Source organism: Tribolium madens, unplaced genomic scaffold (assembly GCF_015345945.1).
Source record: "Tribolium madens isolate multiple individuals breed KSU strain unplaced genomic scaffold, Tmad_KSU_1.1 Scaffold_7;HRSCAF=85;Tcas5.2_LG10, whole genome shotgun sequence".
NCBI lineage: Eukaryota > Metazoa > Arthropoda > Insecta > Coleoptera > Tenebrionidae > Tribolium > Tribolium madens.
Genome location: NW_025401050.1, coordinates 2,869,080 through 2,891,349, shown reverse-complemented (window position 1 = coordinate 2,891,349; position 22,270 = coordinate 2,869,080). Strand labels below are relative to the sequence as shown.

The 22,270-nt window shown below is 30.2% G+C and overlaps 1 protein-coding gene across 1 annotated transcript in view; it reads left to right on the top strand.

Moving 5' to 3' along the window:
- Positions 1-6,161: 6,161 nt before the first annotated feature.
- Positions 6,162-22,270, top strand: part of LOC123009776 — a 36,038-nt gene continuing 19,929 nt past the window's right edge. The window contains exon 1 of the mRNA XM_044406294.1: positions 6,162-6,313. The gene's annotated coding sequence lies outside the window, so the exon portion shown is untranslated. The remainder of the gene's footprint in view (positions 6,314-22,270) is intronic.

Below are 22,270 nucleotides of genomic sequence, written 5' to 3'. Positions count from 1 at the left end.
TTGTGAAAAAGTAGCGACACGTACGAGCAACAAAAACAATTCACATTCCGTGAATTACAGGTTTTATTAAGCAAGGAGCAAAAGTGGACTGAGTGTTACGTAAAGAGATGACTTGAAAAAACCACATTCCCGTTTTGGACATCTAGAGAAAGTGGAAACAATCTTTTTATTTTTTTTTTTAGTAACGATAAGTGTCAACGAAATAATTTATAAAAAAAAGAATCGTAAAATTTGTTCAAAATTTTAAACAATTTGCTATCGAATGATCTGGAATTAAACGCAGCTAAATTTGGCTCACAAACATACTTGAAAACTATCTTCGATAAAAAACTACAATAAATTTGACTTTTCCAACAATCATTACAGATTTTCTAAAAGTCCCTTTTAATAAAAAGTTTCATGAAAAATAGTATATAATCTTATTGAGAGTAAAAGTGCTACATAAAGTGCCACATAAAGTCACTTTTACTCCAAACAATATACAGGATGTCCCAGTTGACTTTAGTGACTTTTAAATGGTAAAATTTAGAAAAAAAGTACAGAACATTGATAGATACTAATCTAGTGCATCACCTAAAATTATTTTCAACCATGCAGCATGTCCCAAAAATAAGTAACGATTCAAACTTGTGTTTTTTAAATGAAACACCGTATGTTTCTTTGCATTTTTGGATGTATTTTTTTAAAACAATGTTTTTACGCTAAACTTTTATAAGTCGAATTCGCCTAGTTTTAGAAATAGGAATTTTTTTTTGGAGAAAACATGCACTTTTTAAAAATTTATTACACAAAAACTAGGACAGCTAGAACAATTTTTTTTTTACTTCTGCAAAGAGGAAAGTACGGAATTTAAAGCTGTAGCAATTTTTTAGTGTTTTGTATTTAAGAAGTTTGTTAAAAGTTAAATAACTTAAAAAATTTAAACACTCTATTTTTAATTTTTGCATCTAATAGATTGATAAGTTATCTATCTAAAAAATTACACTTTTAATGTCTAGAATTGATAAATGAAAGGATATTTAACATTCTATATTAATTGTAGCAACAATGCCTATCAATATCTGAGTGAGCATTATTGATACTATAGCAGCCATAGTAATTCCACCACGGATCACTTATCCCTTGATTTACAGAGATTGTAAAAGTCGTTATAAATACTGAAATTCGAATTATTTTATTGTAAAAATAAAGAATAATGAATTCAGTTTAACACAAATATGATTATTAAGTGGTATTACTTCCATCTCTTGTGCAACTGTGCACTTTTTCGCTACTGAAACAATAGTAATTATTTTTTTTATGTTTAACGTTAAATATTTTTTTAGTTATTGATTATAAACACCTAAAAGTAAATAATTTTAGCAAGACAAATTAATAATCTTTTAAATGCAAAAAATTGGGTGTTCCATTTAATTTTTTAAGTTATTGAAGTTTTAACAAGCGCCTTAATTTTTTTATCTTTGCAAATGCAACATACTGAAAAAATGTTACAACCTTATAGCTTGTATTTTCTTCTTTGCGGTAGTAAAAAAATTTCTAGATGTCTTAGTTTTTGTGTAATAAATTTTTAAAAAATGATGCATGTTTTCGTCAAAAAGGCGAAGGTTAAAACTAAGCAAAATCGACCAATAAAAGTTAAAAACATTCTCCTAAAAATCTACATCCAAAAACATATGGTGTTTCATTTAAAAACACACAAGTTTGTATTGTAAATTATTTTTGAGACACTCTGTATAGTTGAAAATAATTTTAGGCGATAGACTACTTTAGTATCTATTAATGTTCTATATATTATTTTTTTTTATAATTTTACCATTTAAAGGTCACTAAAGGACTTTTCCAACTCGCTGGGACACCCTATATACGCAAACGTATTCAGATCGAGAGTAAATGATTGGCAACAAAAAACCAGGACGCTTTGCAAGTAATAAAATTATAACATCATTTATAAACAAACATCACGCGACAGTATTAGAATTTGTGTTGAAATTTTATGAATTTTTATGAAAAATATTTTATGAAAAGTGTTTATGAATTTAACTAGTGCATGACTAGTGCAGTTAGTAGTGCAAAATGTGGAATGGTGATGATCTACAATCTATAATCTCTCCAGAAATTGCTGAAGCAGCAAAAGAAGCAAAAAAGAGACAACATTAGTAAATGTCATGGTAAAAGTAAAAACGCTAAGGCACAAAAATTGAATTGAAAACTTTTACTTGTGACATTTATTCATAAAAATTGTCATTTTTGCGGATAAATTGAATTTTCCGATAAGCGTTTTCTTTCATTTCGTTCATTTGTACCAAAGTATGTTTAATTTTCTGTAATTCTAACTCAAATATTAGGTGAATTTCCGTCTTAATTACGCGAAATTCCCCTCGAAGCTCACTTTGCATTTCGTTTAATTTAAATTTACGAGCGTTATGGTGCACCAGCACGCATTATTCCCGGCATGCATTTATTAATAAATAAATTTTTTATCGAGACCGGATTCTCATCATTTAACAATAAAATTTTTACGACTCGTAAGGGGCGTACGTGCAAGATAATTCACATTCTTGCGATGGAGTTTTGATAATAACTGAGTTATGTTGGTGGGAGGAGTTGGTCTTTTCGCCGACTTGCAAGAAGTTGATTAAAGAAATTTTTCAGTTTTAGTAATTTATAAATACAGAAAGTGTTTTGTCTCGCAGTATGAGACCAAGTCAAAGACTTTTAAATGTTGTTTTCCACGGAGATTTGAAGAATCTGAATACGAATTAGGTGATGTCATGACTTGGGCATAAAAACACAATGATTAAATACGTGCTTTGGAAGCAAGTGCCACTGTCTGCTTTCATGTTGAGGGATCTTAAAAATCAACTTGGAATATATTATACTTTATGTTCGTTCGAGTCAATTAACTTTGGATTTTTTTAAAGAAGAGGAGTCTAGTAATCGTCTAGCGATAATAACTGCTTCTTACATTATTGATGTTAACTATAGCTATGTGCTTGTACTTTTCTTACTTTGTTATAATATAAGCCTCGAAGGCTGAATCTTAAATATGGACTTGCTGTTTATAGCTGATAATGATAACCACAAGAGATTATTACATAAATTCGACGGTAATAACAGAAGTGAAGCGTGGCAATGGCAAAGATTATAATATGCGATTCCATTACTTGCCGACTTAAGAAATATCACAAAATTTCTACTAATGAGCAATATAATTTAACGCTAGTTGATATTTCTTCAAGTTCCTGTGTTGGCAATTTTTTTGGGTGAAAACCAGTAGTTGCGTTTTTCTGAAAATTGAGTCGAAAATAATTTCATGTAATTTTTTTACACTGCCCTAAAAAATAATAAAATGTAGACAATTGGAGTCATAATTAGTCATCCGGAAAATGCAAAAATTAACAAATATCTTTCTGGTCATTTTGGTCAAAAATGCTCACGATTGACAATTATATAAAAATATGTTCCACGGGCCGGGTTTTTACGTCCAGTTTGTTATAAAATAGTTTTAGTCAGCTCCAGATTTTACATATGTCCGGAAACGTCTAAAATCTAAACACATTCGGATTCTTTGAAAGATTCAAGATGAAAAATTATTAATCAAAATACATATTAACACGATTCTAAAACCAACAAATATGGTTTTACGCACAAAAAAAGTATTAGCCATAGAGCAAAAATGGTGATGAATTTGACTAATTCAGACAATTTTACAGTAACTAATTTTCAGTAATTCCGTTCACAAATTTTCAAATATTTTTGAAATTATTAAAAAATATTGTGAAAAATTCTAGATAAAAAACCTTAAATCCGGACTATTTAAGTTAAAAAAATGTGCAAAACAGATATTTTAAGTTTAATTGATTTTCAGAAAAATGAACAAAATCAATAAATTATTGGTTTATAAATAAGAAAATATTGACGGTAGATAAAAAGCGATGACTTATTAGCAGTGGCGGCTCGTAGTCTTATTAAAAGGAGGCAGATTTTTTTTTTATTAAAAAAAATTGAAATATACGTATCTACACATGTCATATACCGTGCGATAAAAAAAAATTAGAGTAGGCGGTGATTAAAGTCCTTCAGATGGCAATCATGATTTTTGACATTAAATGTCAGCGGAAACTTTGAGAAATTTGCGTTTTATTCCTTTTGAGTGAAATAATGTTCACTTTAGAGCAGAAAATTTTTATTGCTGTACAAGACGAAAACGGTGAATGGGCATTTTCACTTTCAGTTTGTGTGGAAAATTTCCAGCCCAGATTCTCAGACAATGTGTTGCCAACTGTAGAATTTAATCGACGCCTACACTATTTTTTTTTGATCGCACGATACTTGACGACTAAAAATGATTCTTTGCTTTGCTGACCACGAAAAGCCAACTTTTAACACCACGACTTGTAAATTGCCAAAAAATATTTTTTTGTGTTTTACTTCCAGTTAACCACTCATATTTAATACACCAGGAATTTACAAAACTATATTAATAATTAATTTTTCCACCCTAAATTCAGAAAGGAAAGTGGCCAATTACCCCCCCTCATCTGTCAAAATTACAATAAAAATATATAAAACCTATCAGGGAGGTAGAAATTTTACCTACCCCATAGAAACTGAAAAACATGCTGCTAGATTTAATGGCAAAACTGAGATATTAAGATAAATTGTTAGTATTGAAGTTTTTCTTGCTAGATCCTAGGAAAAATTATATGTATTACATTGAAGGAAAGTGTCTTTTCCTCCCTGGGTGGTTACTACCCTCGACAAGTCGTATTTGATTCATTTGACAAGTCTCGGGCAGTAACTTCCACCTGTGGGACGAAAAAATACACTTTCCTTCCTTGTAATACAAATAAATATTATTTAAGTCTTGATGAGGTGCTCCCAATTTTTTTGCATGTAACTTATCGTCGTACAAAAGTCGAGAAAATTTATTTGTTATTAAACTGAACGATACGTAGTAATTTTTAATAGTTACCTTCTTCATAGACACCTCCATACTCAAGACGCACATATTCACTTATTTTGACAACAACCAATCACTAGGTACACTAAAAAAAACTACACTACATTTTGCATTTTTGCAATCTTGGATTATTGCAAAAGACACCGTAGCAAATTTGACAATTGACATTGACAGATTTCAGTATTCCCGGCAAATTGAAAAATTAATTTCTATTGAAATAATAAAATAAAAAAAAGGCGGGGCTGCCTCCTGCCCCACTCAAAGTTCGAGTCGATTGCATTTCGATCACGTGTGATATACGACGTTTTATCTTACAGGTGCAACTATCCAAAAAATTAAGTTTCATTCAAGTAAAATATTCACCTATAAAAATATAATAGTAAATATAATAGAAAAAAAAAAAAAAATATAATAGTCAAATTTACTCACTTGTGAGTACTTTATCTCACTTGTGAATAATATTTGATTTCTATCACCTAAAACAATGGTCTAAGGTACCTCAAAAACTCAACCTGTAAGATACAATTTATTATTTATAATACAGATAAAATTCCTGGTATCTTACCTTAAATTTTTCTCTGGGGCGCGAGTTCTGGCGCATCCCTGAATAAAAATTGTAATTTACGTTTCAAAATTTAAATTTGTAGTAAATTATTTTAGCACTGCCTCCTTTGTCTCTCTTGACGAGCCGCTTCTTTTACATAAGAAAAAATTAATTTACGGATATTCCAGTTTTTAGAAAATAAAAAACATCAGTATCGGATTTATGCCCGAAAATGTCAAAAAATCGTCAAATATTTGTTAACTGATAAATGATTACTTTGGTCGCAAAGTGTAATAAAGACTAAAATCAACAAATACCTATAGTGGTTTACAAAAATTTTGGATTTGATCAAAGATTTCTAGGGTAAAAAGATGATACTAATCACCAATCAGCTTCGGTTTTATACCTATTCGAAAAGTTAAAAAACTTGACAAGTAGTTAAAATCAAAGAAAACTTGATACGTTTTCTTCTTTGTAATTCTCCCATCACCTGTCCCATCATCCCACCCATCGCTTTTCCCTCCCGGCCACCACCATTACCGCCACCGCCACAGGTGACGATATCGTCACCCACGCACGCTTTTCCACGGTTGTCTAAACAGCTCTGACCCCTCCTGGGCACCTGTGTGACGTAGCCGTACCATGGCTTCGCGGCCGATGCACGCGGCCGACCAGCAAGAGTTGCTGTGAGGCCGCCGTACCATCGCCTACCATCGTGGTATAGTGTCCGGTGAGTGTGTGTGTGTTTTGCTGGGCGCCAGCCTTTGTGCAGTGTGCGATTTAAATTCGGATAAACCGGATTTCGGGTAAGTGACACCGAATTAATCCGGGAATTTAAAGACAGAAATTTGCTCCTTTTGTCATTAAATTCCAATAAAATTTCAAAATTGTTTCATACCCGCAGGACGAGACCTTGAGGTTGTGATGGAACTATTCATAGTGACATTCTTGGTAAAAAATATCTTTTGAATCATCGCGGTTTCACATTCACTGGTTTTGATAATTACAAAACACCTACGTTTGTTGAAAACTAATGTGTTACTTCAGCCAATTCTTGATTCATTTTCTACTTATTGTTCTCGGGTTTGAGTGACTTTAATGATGAGTTGAGACAGAGACATGAGTCAGAACTATCGGCTTATTTATCTCTAATTTAAATTAAAGACCAGATCGACTATTGTAATTACACTTAACCGTCGTAAAAGTTTATTTTTATTTTTAATTAATCACTTAATTAAGTAATTTTTTCAATTTTTGTTGATTTCTAAAAGTGACTTCAATGCTGAGTTAAGAAAAAAAGTTAATTTACTTCGACCACACCTTTTGAGCGTGGTTTATTTACATATTAGTTATAGTATAGGTAATTCATACATAATTTATTTCGATTTTTGTGTTATTTTTTTATTTCCTTTATCATTAAACGTGCTTCCAGTCACGTGTCCATTTGCAATTAAAATAGTTAAAATTTTCATAAAAATACCGAACTTCAGATTGAAAATAAAATCCTTGTAATTACATGATCCAATTTTATGTTGTTTTTCAAATGACATAAACCAGATATCATCTGCTCAACCACCTGCCACGATACCACCCAACTTCACTTTTTTCCAACCATAGCTTTGGGCAAATCCCATACAATACAATCTCAGATAATGATGTCACAAAGTCACGATTTTCCGGTTGGTTTTAAACAAAATATCAAGCTCGCTTCAAAACTTTTTCTTTTGTTTGGTTGAATAATTAGCCTTTGCGTTCATGTTGTATAAAATAAATTGCAGGATCGCTTCTTATTATAAATAAATCGAAAGTAACATTTCCGTCAGGCGGAGTGCAGTTTATACTTTATATTGATTTGAGAATCTGAGTTATATAAGAGCAACACGTAACTCCGCTCGAGCATGAAGTAGCGTGAGGTAAAAGAGAAGAGTGAAAAATTTGATTTTCTAGAGGAAAATTCTGACTAATTAGTGAAGAAGTTTGAATTAAAAAAATGTTAGCTGCGTGAATTAATGAGATTGTGCCAGGTTTTAATTAAAGCTATAGTTGATTGACAGAATGAATGTCGGATCAGACAACTTGTCAATTTTGACGCGTGGAGAAAAAAGACAGAAAAGCACAAATTATGGGCAATCGGGGAGATAGAAACTTGTTTATTTTGTAGATAAAAAGCGGAATGTTTATCGGCGGAAATCCTGCCAATGCCATTTTTCAAAAAAAATTCTTTTTGTAAATGAAAAACAGAAAAATATTTAATCACTTTTTGATACTTGAGACATTTTTTTTAATTTTCAATCTGTAAAAACAGTTTCAATCGACAAAAATAAAAGAAATAATTGGTCAGCAGAGGACACAGAACTTTAAGATTAAATCGCAAAAAACAAACATGAAAATGTTAGAAGAAACACCCTGTAGGTATTTTTTTAAGTTAAAAAATATTAGGTATTTGATTAAATACATGAATATGAAGCAGAAACTTGTTAGTTGACGCAGCCTGTATTTTATGAATTTTGGCCACGGTTTCGTCATTTCAATTATCAAATTTTTTAAAATTAAGCTCGAAATTATAATAAATACTTTGATGTATTATGTTTAAAAAGACTTGTGGTTTTTTATTCGTGTTTTCAAGCTATTAGAAATGTTTTTGAGTAAGATGTGAAAAAATATACAGAGTGCAACGAAAAGATGGGGACAAAGAGTAACCGAGTTTTCCCAGGTTAAAATAAAGCGATTTATTCCAAGTTATCTCTATACCAAGTTGCACCGTTTAAAGTTTAGAGGGCGCAAAGTTTAAAAATTATTTTCGTTTTTCTTTAATAACTTTTTAATGGATTAATCGATTTTTACGAAATTTGCTACAGGCAATTTCATATCTCAGTATCACATGGTACGGTGCTATTTTTTATTTTATTTTTATTGTAAAGTACACATTTGACACATTTTAAGTCATATTTTTGTTATACGTAATCCGAGTAGCGTAATTCTTTTTTTATTTTAAAAATACATTACTTTTAAACAATTTTTGTATCGGCCTTGGTTTTAGGGTTAAAAAATAATTTAAATATTAAAGTATTAAAATTTTGAACGTTGGCCATTTATTATCATTGTTTTTAAAATTGTATTAAAAAATAGGTTTTAGTGTTTTAATGTATGTTTGTGTTAGTTAACAATAATGTAATTAATTATTAATTGAAACAAAAAAATCATATTTTCATAAGCGTCCTCTAACTTTTAAACGGTTCAACTTGGTATAGAGTTAAGTTGGATTAAATCACTTTCTTTTGACCTCAGAAATCTCAGGTTACTTTTAGTCCCCATCTTTTCGTTACACTCTGTATAATAAAAGTTTAATATTTTTCAATTTATTAAAACTGAAAGTGACATCAAAAATTTAAACTGAAACTACAATAAATATAAATAAGTGCTTAATTTTAATTCTTGTGTAGTTTGCAAATTACTATCAAATAAAAAAAAATCTGATTTGGTTTTCAAAAAACAAATTTAATTTTTTTATTTTTTTAAATATTTGAAATAAAACAATAAATTTTCAGTTTATTCGTCTAACAGGCACACTACGACAACATGGCGGATAACGCCATATTGGAAACAATTGTGTACTATAACAATATAGTACTGAAGAAGTTTTAAATATAGAGCAAAACATTGGAAACATTAATTTGTAATCGCAAAAAATTAAAACAAAAAATGTGAAAAATATTGCTTTAATCGAGGAAAATGTGAAAACATGAAAAATTTAAATGAAAACACAAAGAATAACAGATACGAGTAAATGACCATATTTTTTTAACGTTTTGTACTTGAAATTCAGTACATTTAATAGATACAAAAATATAAATGATTTTCGAGAATTCGAACCGATTTTATTTCTGATTAAAGAGTCCACGAACAGCGCTTGAAATGTCAACAGAACAATATTCATTATGCAAAATACCAATCTTGTTTTTTCAAGAAAATAAACATTAATGTCTTGTTCTTATTTATTTAAAAAAGTGTGTAGGCTAAACCTGACCACCTTCTAAGCAAAAACCCGTTTCGAACAAAGAAACTTAATCGAAATTTTTAAAACGACTCTGAGAGAAGCAAACACATGACAAAATTTCTCGAGAATTTTGCGTCACATTTTTCCACATAACAATTGCTATTAATTTCTTCTAGCATATGACATGTTTGCTTAACGGTCTTCGTCTCTAGTTATCCTTCGGTGAATTTTACAGCTGCCGGCCTGCCACGGTCCGGTGCACGTATTAGTTCCGACATAACAAAATCCACTTAAACCTTGAATATAATATAAATCAAAATAATACCCCGACATTCCTTATTTACTGTTACTAATTATTACTTAGGTTGGAGTACCGCTCGCAACAATTCCAGGAGGCATGCTAATAACCATTCTATTATGATTGTGCGCTCCTGAAGCACCGAATTGAGAAAAAATCAAGAGTGGAGTTTGCTAAAGAGCGACTTCCTGCTTGAAATTTTGTCGCGTCACGAGTAGTAAGTTTTCAAGGGAACTTCGAAATTATGGCCGGACAGGAAGTTGACAAAGGTTTTATTTTACATCACATTTCGATTAAAACACCATACATGGAAGTAGAACAAAAGTTCTATTTCTATCACACTTCCTTTTACTGCGCACCCAATAATTTCCGATTAATCCTCCGATCTTGTTCTAACTGTAATTCGAAGCACATTCTCTTGTACCACTTTCCAACCTTTGCAAAAATCCACTTTCAAGTAATTCAAGACGCATCAACGGTCACACTTACATAACATTTAATATTATAATTATTCAGTCGTGACCTTTACTTTCAATTTCTAAACCCACAACCATCGAACCTTGTTGTAACCAAATCACTGTTTGTACAGTCAAGGCTCTTAGAAAGTTGAAATTTAACACTTGGGAGCAAGTAGGTTTGAGTTTAACGCCACATGGAGCAGAAATTTACCGTAAAGTTGCAAAAATGGGAGATGAAATTGTCCCACACAAGTGTGATCTCACCATGAACCGCTAAGTCCGATGATCTGCATCGAGGAGTAAAAAAACTATCGATTCTAGCAAAACTTTGACCACAACTCTCTCTCCCAAGAAACAATGCTAAATTTAGTCTTGAGGCTAGCAATAATCTAACAATAGAGTTAAACATGCGAAGGTTCAACGGTCGATTGCTATCCGATCGAATGAACCAAGGGATCATTACGCAATTATGTATAGATGCGTTCACTTTTTAAACTGTTTGGTAAACAATTACTAGGAGTTTAAGCGACGTTTCAGAGTTAATTGGATATTGAAAGAGCTACGAAAATAAAACGCAAACAGTAACAAGTGAACAAGTCGATAGTTTATGTCGCAATTATGGCGCTGAATGAACCGAAGGTTTCGGTTCTAAAACTGTTGGAGACTGATGCGTAATGTAGGGGAATTCCTCTACTATGGGTTTGCTGATTAAAAAAATGATATTGATTTTGAGACAGTTCAAGATTTTGGAAACTATAAATAAATGTTCTTAATTCAAGCTGCTAGACTAGTACATCATACAATACATACATCAATTCAAAGTTTTGGTTCTTTCTGTAACATTGTTTTCCATCAGTTGGATGACTTTTAAACTTTATACAGGGTGTTCCAACAAGTTGGAAAAGTACCTTTAAATGGTAAAATTTAAAAAAATTATATAGGACATTGATAGATAATAATCTAGTCTATCGCCTAAAATTATTTTCAACTATACAGCGTGTCTCAAAAATAAGTTAATAAAACACAAATTTGTGTTTTTTTTTTTAATAAAACACTTTATGTTTCTTAGCGTTTTTGGATATAGACTTTTATGACAAAGTTTTTAAACTAAACTTTTATTGGTCGATTTTGCTTAGTTTTAAAAATAAGAAGATTTTTTTGACGAAATCATGCACTTCTTAAAAATTTATTACACAAAAACTGAGACATCTAGAAATATTTTGTATTACCGCAAAGAAGAAGGTACAAGCTATAAGTTTGTAACATTTTTTATAGTGTGTTGCATTTGCAAAGATTATTTACATTTAAAAGATTATTAAATTGTCATTCTAAAATTATTTACTTTCAGGTGTTTATAATCAATAACTAAAAAGATATTTAACGTTAAACATAAAAAAAATAATTACTATTGTTTCACCAAAAAGTGCACAGTTTTCACTTAATAATCAAATTTGTGTTAAACTGAATCTATTAATATTAATTTTTACAATAAAATAATTCGAATTTCAGTATTTACAAGGACTTTTGCAATTTCTGGATAAATCAACTGATAAGTGATTTGTGGTGGAATTACTATGGCTGCTATAGTATAAATAATGCTCACTCAGATATTGATAGGCATTGTTGCCACAATTAATATTGAATGTTAAATATCTTTTTATTTATCAATTCAAGACATTAAAAATTTATTTTTTTTAGATAGACAATTTATCAATCTATTAGATGCAAAAATAAAAAATAGGGTGTTCCATTTAATTTTTTTTAAGTTATTTAAGTTTTAATAAACTTCTTAATTCATTAATCTTTACAAATACAAAACACTAAAAAATTGCTACAGCTTTAAATTCTGTACTTTCTCCTTTGCAGAAGTAAGAAAAAATTGTTCTAACTGTCTTAGTTTTTGTGTAATAAATTAAAAAAAAATGCATGTATTCGTTAAAAAAAAACGTCTTATTTCTAAAACTCAGCGAATTCGACTAATAAAAGTTTTTACGCTAAAACATTTTTTTAAAAGGCTGCATCCAAAAATGCAAAGAAACATACGGTGTTTCATTTAAAAAAACACAAATTTGTTTTGTAACTTATTTTTGGGACATGCTGTATGGTTGAAAATATTTTTATTTTAAAACTGTTTATGCGTATGTACCTATGCAAAATTTTAGATAATGATGTTTATAAAGCAAAAATTTATTCTTGGTTCTGAATTCAAAATTGGGTATTTTTGTATTAGTTAGCAATTTAATTGCTTGTCAGTGCAAGTCGTTCAATTTTTTTGTTTAATGTACATAAAAGGGTTAATTTTTAGGCCTTTCAGGCCTGGTTGACTTGATACTTTCTACTGTGATCTTTTAGAAAATGTTTCAGTATAGATTAAAAATTTAAAGCACAAGTTGTTAAAATTTTATATGCACTTTAACAGCATTTCAAATTTTGAAATGAGATGCTTTTTCAGTATTTATCACAGGGTGCTTCAAAACTTGCCCCTCAGAGCAAAATTACAAGTAAGATGAGACACCAGGAAGATGAAAAAAATTGTAGCTACAAAACTTTTGAACTTATGGAGGTTTAAATTTTGCACTTTCACTTTATAGAGTGAACCAAAAGTAACATACAAAATTCACAATTTATGGGTCATTTTTATAAATAAAATTCTCGAACAGGTCAATTTTATTTTTGTAAATGAAACATTTTTATTGTACTATTATTTATGACTCAATGATGTTTAAATAACGACGTTATTTCAGTTGGCAATCAACATTTTTGTTTACTGGTTTTGGTAATATATTTTTTAAAAGAATAGAAGATTGCCGCTATTATCAAAATCAATTGTCAACAGTCAACAAAATTGTTTGTTGCCATTTAAAAAAATTAATAATGACGTCATTACTTAAAATCGCATGACGTCATAAATGTTGCAATACTGTCAAAATATGTAGCATTTATAAAAAAAATAAAATCGATGTGTTTGAGGATTATTTTGAAAAATAATCCATAACAAAAATATCAATTTTGTGCTATACTTTTGGTTCTCTCTATATTTATTTCTGTTGGAAAAATAATATTACAAGTTTTTTGCAAGCTATTAGCAAAGCTGAATTATTTTAACACTATTTGTGGGTTTTATTGGCAAAGTTTTTGTACCTTAAAAAACATAGCTAGGTATACAACATTATTGGTAATATTAAACAGACATAAAAAAACGTCAAATTTCAAAATCTTTTGACAGATAGAATTTTTTAAACATTTTTTTCCATGTTACTTAGAATTTTTCTCTGGGGCGCGAGTTCCGAAACACCCTGTATTGCAATTTTGGCACCTAATTCATTTTTATTTCTTAATACTAAAAAGCAAAAAAAGTGGACGCTAGCTAGATCATTGCAACTAAAGCAATAGGAATAATGAAAGTGGTTTCGAATAAATGACTAGGTCTAGAATAACAGGAAAACATAGATTGCAACAAATAACTCAATCGTTTTGGTAGAAAGGTATTCTATAAAAACACTCGACATGGTTTTTATTTTTTTTAACAACTTCTGCTTTTCAGTTTTATATTTTTTTTTGGTTATGAATCTGTGTTGGTCATTGTCTTTGTCGTCGTCTCGGGGCCGGTGTGAATTTGGTAAAACTCTTGAAATAGTTTATGCTTGGAGTTTCTGAAAGTCATAAACATTGTTTGGACATATTTCTAGCTAACAAGTAATTACCTGTTGTAACATAACTTTTATTGTTATTGGTATAATTTCGTGGTTATTTAATTCACGCAAGTCCCCAATCATCATTAACAAATTCAATTAAAGTTTGATGAAAGTAAGTCGATAATAAAACCAATTTACCAGATTCCTCCGACAAGGAAATGAACTAGTTAATAAAGTCCTGTGAAAAAATATGTGACTCACCGATTCCAATCTTAATTGAAACATAAGTCGTATTCACAATTTCGTGATTAGAATTTTTCTGCTAGTTTGTAGAAAACGCGACTTAACTTTAAATTCTTCGCGACTGAATCTCTTGCACATGCATTTCAAGGTGAGTTTGTCGCAGAATTCTGCAACATTTTAAACAAGTGCACATGCATTAAATCTGCGGCCGCATTGTCCTTCGAGCATAACCTTGCAGTGTATATTTTTTAAATGGAATACTGGCTGTGCAACATAACTGGAAACAGCCTTGCGAATTCTCAACGAAATGATTGAATTTCAGTCGTGACGTCACTCTTCTTGTAATAATGTTATGCACGAGCCTTTCCATTGCTTTCTACTTCCGAGGTATTATCCGCGGAGGATAATTAGGCATTTAATGATCTGTTATACAATGGTAAAAGTGCTGCGAAAGGAAGACGTGAGAATGGCGTTGATGAGCAGGATTGTCACAATTCGTTGCTTCACGCCCACTATTGATTTTTCAAAAGAATTTTACTCCTTGATAGTTGCGAAAGAGTTTTTTAACATTCTATGCTAATAGTGCTGGAACAATATTGTTCTGTTTCAAATTTAAATAAGTAAGTGGGTCTGCGACGTAGTGGCAAAATGGAGGACAAAAGAAAGGAAAATATGTTTTTTCGTTTTTTTTTAATCTAATGCTCAAGTAATTACGTAATCACTTGCCTGATATCATTAATTAAATATGATTAAAATTGAGCTATTAAGTAAAAAACTTAACCTTCTATTTTGACAAACATGTATTTAGTTGTATGATTCGTAACTCCTGGAAAGACATCAAGTGTGCAATTTCCCTGATTTTTTTATATTTTTTTAACAAAAAACTGTCAAAACCAAAAACATTTGCCATTTTTTATTTATTAATGAGTTAATTAGTAGATAAATTAATAACAAAAAACCTTTAATAATCTTACTTTCTAAAAAAAACGAAAAAGAGCCTTGAAAAATTTAGTTAGACAAAACTGCAAAAATGCAGGAAAAGCATGAGCAAGTCGAGTAAATTTTAACAAAATCAAAACTTCTACAATTCTTTTCAATATTTTTTTAAGCCTGTATCGCTTTTTGAAATAGTATGAAATAAAATATTATACATTACGATATAAGTACATACAGTAAGTCGTTTTCAGTAATCATTTACATCTTATTCGTTCTGTAATATTTGGCTTATCGCACTTATAACGTAGATTACTATTACAGGAGCTTTTAAGTAAAAACAAGTGAAAAGACTATTTTAATAAAAAATAAATACAGGATACGGCATAACTCGCGGTCCAGAAAAAAAGCCATCTAAGGTAAGATACCAGGAACATGGAAAAAATGTTTAAAAAAATTATCTATAAAAATTTCGAAGTTATTAAATTTTGCAATTTGACTCTATTTATTTCTGTTGGAAGAATAATTATCCAAGTTTTTTTGCTACACGCTATTAGAAGAGGAAACAAGGAAGCTGAATCCTAAATTGTAACTCTGTTTAATGTTATTTGTGGCTTCTATTGATAAAATTTTTGTACCTTTACTAAATAATTATAAAAAAACATATCATCAGGATCATTTAATAGACAAAATAGACAAAATGTCGAAAAATGTAAAATTTTTTGACAGAATTTTTTTAAACATTTTTTTCATGTTTGGTATCTTATCTGGTATCTTACTTGAAATTTTTCTCTGAGGCGCGAGTTCTGACACACACTTTATTCCATTTTACAGAAATCTCAGATCAACAGTCAAATTTCTCCAAATTTTATCTGCAAAGAAATTGTATTATAAAAAATCTGTTATTTTTATAGAAGCTTGTTAAGAAATAAAAAGAGTTAGGTGTTTTAGTGTGCAAAAATTCTTTCAAAATAAATCAAGCTTTATAAAATAATTGTTATCTTTAACAAATTTACAAGTGAGCAGAGATTACCGAAGAAGAGATTGTTTTATTTTCAAGAAACGTGCTTTTTGTCAAATTTGTGAACTTACAGATCATAAATTTCCAGGGATATACCTATACATATGTATAATTTTCAGATATAAATTAAAAGTAAAGTTTGGCAATTCTTATAGGAGTAGTTTTCAAGAGGTTATTATTTTTGACTGTAAACAAGGATCTACATCTCAGAACTTTTCTAGTCTTATTTTTCTATTTTTCACAATGTTTTGTCGATACATATCAACTAATGGAGCTTTCTGGCTTTAAATTCGTCGTAGGGTTCAGTTTGTAATACAGATTTTTTTTTACACGCAAATAAAAGTTGCGATGTTGCCAGTGTGGCAATAGAAAAAATCCAATAAAATTCCACCTACAGGGTGAACAAAAAAGTATGGAACCAAGCGTTTTTTTAATAATAATTTGCTTTTACAAAATAATAACTTAATAAAAAGTATAGTTGAACGAAACACGATTAGCCCGTCACACCAAACTTTTATTTTAATAGCACAACGCGTTTCAACCACAAAGTGGTCATCCTCAGGTGAGAATAAAACTAGTTTCAAGTATTAAAAAAATAATTAAATAACTTTTAACATAGTAGTATACCTACCTAAACTGACAGTTCTAGAATTTTTCTAAATGTCATAGGTTATAGTAGATATATTTTGAACTATATTTAACTTTCTAATTTTAAATTGGAACCAAAATTTTGTCTTGGCGATAACATTGTCATAAGTCATAAAAACTGATTTTCACGATTTTTAAGGCATTAAGTGTAAAATTACTCACTAAAATAAAAATATTTTTGAAATTGGCTCCTAAGTGGTGAAAATAAATAGTTTGACAAATATGTAGGAATTGTATTACGCAAAAAATCTTTGAAAGGCAATATCTCGGAATTAAGATTTTAGTAATTATGACACTGTTGTCGCCGATGTGCGACATGTGCAATATGTTTCACTTTTACGAGAAATTATTGTTTAAAAAATTTAACAAATTTAAAAAACAATAACAGAAATTAGTAAAATGTAGTTGCCTATGGTGTCAAATAAGACATGATGCCATACATCTAGATTTTATTAATTTTTATAATTTTTTTTAAATTTAATAATTTTTTTAAATAATAATTTTTAGTAAAAGTAGCACATGTATGTACTACGAAGACTAATTTTCTTCCAAATTAAAAAAAAAATTAGGTTCCTATTTGAAATTAGAATGTTGAATATAGCCCAAAATATACTATGACATTTAGACAAATTCTAAAGTCGTCAGCTTATACTATATTAAAAGCCATTTAATTTAGTTTTCACCTTGTATAAAAATTTGTTTTTTGACATTTATTGATTTTACACAAACTTCTATAAGTCTGTTAATCATGTATTAAGGTGTTTTTGTTTAAAAATTGCGGAGAAAAATATCGGTAGATCTTGACCTGCCAGCACATTTACTATTGCAACTTTATAGTGACGTTAAAACACCGGAATATAAGAAACAGTTAGTTAACTACAACATTTCTCACAAGAAAAGAACGGAAACGGAACATTCTCGAAAGAGAGAGTAAAAAAGCGATAAATTTGAAAAACTGTCACACCTAATGAAGAGATATCACTTCGCCTAATTAAAAAATTAAAGCAATTTAATCGAAATATTTCTCTGTTAACAAAATTCCGAGGGTTCCAATCAATCTCCGGCGGCACGTTTCTATCACCTTGTAAAAATCCCTCGTTTTACAAGAAAGCCATAATATCCCGTAAATTACATATAATTACGCGCAAGTGGTTTCTGATATCTCATCACTATCGTAAAAATCCCTTCCGCCGCAGAGGCATCCAAGTGAAAGATTTCGCAGCACCGTTTCGAACAAAGCATCATCAGAACCATTCACGACTGCGATTAATCACATTTCGATGCTTTGAGAAATCGTAATGTTTGCGCTGCTGGAGAGCGGAATGTTGTATTTTTTCTCTTCTCTCGCGGATCATTTGTCACCGAGAAATTGGGCACTATGATGGTTACGCAAGCTCTTTGTTCCATTGGTGAGATACCGGAATAACGGATGATGGATGAGGTTTGCTGGAGGATATTCGTTAATTCGAACGGAAATTTGTTCATGTTATTCTAATTATTCGATAAATCATGTCGTTGCTCAAGGGTCTGTCGCGAGACCTTTCCTATTCTGCGTGTCGATGACCTGCAATATGTTGATATTTCGACGTTTCTTAGACGAAACGGTATATTTTTTAACACCTAGAGATTGGCCGTGGAAGTCGTAAATTGAAGATTTTATCGTTTCATTAAAAAATGCATATTTATTACTCCGAGAGGCCTAATCGTGGAATCTGAGCCGATGCTTGTGTAATACTTTACCATAAATATTCGCTTGCGTAATTTCACCAAAGTTAACATTTACAATTTACGATTCTTATCTGCATATTTAACGACGCTATCAATTTCAAGCGTCACAATTGGAAAGTAAATCAGCTAGGTTTATGCCTACAGAAACTGATTTCTGATCAAGAAGTGAAGAAAACTGATAAGTACTCGCCACATCATGAATAAAAATTTACAAGTTTTAATTGAGCTGTCACTTCATTCTTATGGTCAGTTAAAAAACACAAAAATTTTGATCTCAACAATGCTTACAGAAAAAAACTCTCCTGTTAATTTCAATATTTTTTTAGTTGTTTATTCTAGCTGATTTTACGGTAGGTATGTGCAAATATTTTAACAGGTGATAGTAGAGCTTAAAAGGGCAACCTCTATTTTAGCGTCGAAAATATGTAATATAAACGAAGTTTGAGCTCTTTGAGCACTTTATCCTAAAGTTTATATTGCTAGTCCAACAATCGGTAACATTTGAAATAATGAAATTGGGTGATATCTTCAATAACAATAATTGATCTAAAATTTTTACTGTTTTATATATTTTTTTAATGTTGACACTTTTTTCGTGCCTATTTTTGCGAATTATAACCCAATTTATTTAAAACAATGTAACAGATTTTGAAGAGCTAACTTCAAAGATCATATTTGTTTACAATTTGAATTGATAAAGTTTAAAAGCTTCGCCTCAAAGTTAAATTTATTCGACGAACAAAACCCTCTGTTTCTCCAAAACAAGTTGAGTTATTTTGACTTCTTTTAAGCTCTATTGTCACCTGTTAAAATATTTGCATATACCTTAAAATCACTCTTTATAAAATTTGTTAATACAGGGTGTTAAAAAAAGATTGTAAAATATTAATATGTAGTATGTACCAAAATAAAAAAAATCTTAATAAACATGGGTCCGCAAAGTAACGGTTTCGAAGACCTTGAAGTGAAAATTTTTAGAAATATTACTAAGAGCTTCTTTTTTTGGTTTGCACAGACTGCAAATAAATGATTCAAAAAACGAATAATTTTTAATATCTCCGAAACCGTTACTTTACGACCCCATGTTTATTAAATTTGTTTTGGTCCATACTATTACCTCCTGAAATATTTTACAATCTTTTTTTAACGCCCTGTATAGATACAGACAAGAGATCTTTCTCAGAAACTTACCTAATTTCGATAAAAATTAAATTTACTGTCAATCTATTCATTTACAGGGTTTCTCTAAACTGAATAAGAATTTTTGTTAAATTTTTAATAATAAAATTTCAATAAACTACACAACTTTTATACATGTGCACTAGAACTCGCGCCCCAGAGCCATATAAGGTAAGATACCAGGACCATGAAAAAAATGTTAAAAATTTCAAAGTTATGAGAGTTTAAATTCTGCATTTTGACTCTATTTATTTCTGTTGAAAAAAGAATTTTTCTACTTTTTTTCTACACAGGCTATTAGAAGAAGAAACAAGGAAGCTGTATCCTAAATTGTAACTCTGTTTAATGTTATTTGCGGATTTTATTGACAAAATTTTTGTACCTTTACTAAATAATTATAAAAAAACATATACATAATTATCAGTAACATTAAATAGACATAAAAAAATGTCAAATGTTAAAATTTTTGTCAGATATTTTTTAAACATTTTTTCCATATTCCTGGTATCTTATCTTATTTGAAAATTTTCTCTGGGGTGCGAGTTCTAGTGCACCCTGTATAGATAAAACGATAATATTTTCAAGAAACGAGGAAGAAAACGTTTGATTTGCACGTATTGACAAAATTTTTGTTTTATAAATTTCTTAGTAGGTAAAAAAGATTCAATAAGAAATTAGATAGAATTTTCAGTTTCTTTTCTTATTGTACAACTAATAAGTTTAACATTGACAGATTTTCTGTATACATACTAAATAAAAATTCCAGTTCTGTTTGCCAAAAATAACTTCAAATTTTTTAAAAACACGAAAAAATTCTGCATTCTTTGGAGTTTAGACAGTCATTGACTGAAAAACACATTTGTCAAATGTTTGGCGTGTTTGGATTTTTTGGGTATCGTCAAGTGTTAGAAAGTATAAATTTGCTACCAATTAAGTTATGATTAATCGAAGACAAGCTTGTAATTGCCATTTAATAAATTTAATTAAACAGCACGACCGTCTGCTATTTCCAGTTGGCTAATACTCATCTAATTATCTTCTCCGACTACATCATCTTAAAAAACCGCCTCGTGCAATACCAGTAAAATTCCTCTTTTAATAATGAATCTCCACTATCATTGTAGTGAAGAAATTTATGCCGCAGTAATTGAGAATGAAGCATCAATTTTCCTCGCTGATGGCTAATAAATATGCATTTGCTTCAACTGGCGTAGGATAAGTAATGTTACAGTGTGTTAAACTAATGTTGCCTACTATATGCATAGGACAGGTTGTCAAAGTCGTGATCGTGACAATTTCTTACCTTTGATTATTTATGACTTTGTTTCAAAGTCAAATTTTATTAAAATGTGTTAAAGCGATCATTATCACCCACACAACATAATTATTACTTTCCATTTATCATGATTTCCTTACAATCTTGGTGAGAGCTCTCCCAACAAAACGAAAGTGCAAAAACTTCCCATAATGTCAGAGACAATAAATTATTGCTTGCAATTCTCAACTCGATAGTAAAAGAATAAAGCTTGAACGTTCCCGAATGAATTATTAATGCAATGTTATTATAAAATCGAAACCATCATTAGCTTCGATTATTAAAAGTAAGCGGATTTTAATCCGATTTCAGTTTCTCACAAGGATTAATTATCGAGAATTGCCAGTAACTTAATGGTATAATCCTCGAGTAAAAAATCGGTTTCGTGAAGACAACATGGAGTGCTTTTGCTTTCGACGGTGACCTTTTCAAGGCGCCACGAAGTGCATTTCCTTAAAGAGTCGTACCGGAAATCGACGAGGCGTGCCAAGTTCACTTCGTTTGTGTCATAATAGATGAATCGTGATGCAATCGCTTTGTGGAAGTGTTAAGGAGGAATGTTTTCTCCGAAAACCGGCTTCAATAGAACCAAGATATAAATTCTTAAGTAATTTGAATGACTTCTCTACAGGGAAAAAAATTGTCAGATTTGCCTCTAATTTTCTATAAATTGGTATTTGCAGATCTGTTTTATTATTGAGAGATCGATATTTAGATAAAGGAAAATGCTATTTGGTCTTTTCTCTCAAATTGTTTATTTAGATTGCTACATTTTCCGCCAATTTTTTTTGTAATGGCCACAAATATGTACTAATTTAATTAACTAACTAGTCAATGTGGTCAAATCCTGTCGGATTTGATTAAGAGTTTGATTTTTATTTAGTAAAGTGTCAGTCGAGACTTTTCAAAGCATCGTGCTACAAAAGACAGTCGGGGAGACCAAGAAAGTGTCACATGTACTAGATTAAAAAATTTCTAGACTTGCAAAAAAACATTTCAAAGTTTCTCAAAGAAAAATGTTCAAATTAAAAAAATGTAAATTGAAARTTTTGAAAATATTGTGTTACAAAAGAAAGTTGGGGAGACTAAGAAAATGTCAAGAAATACCGCCTTAAAAAATTGCAAAAAAACATTTAAAAATTTCTTAAAAAAATGCTTAAATTAAAAAAAAATGTCAATCAAAACTTGTTTAAAACATCGTGTTACAAAAGACAGTGGGAGAGACTATTGGAGACTATCAGATTTTGTCAAAATTTGTAAACCTCACACTATCAGATTTTGTCGAAATTTCAAAATACCGGTTTAAAC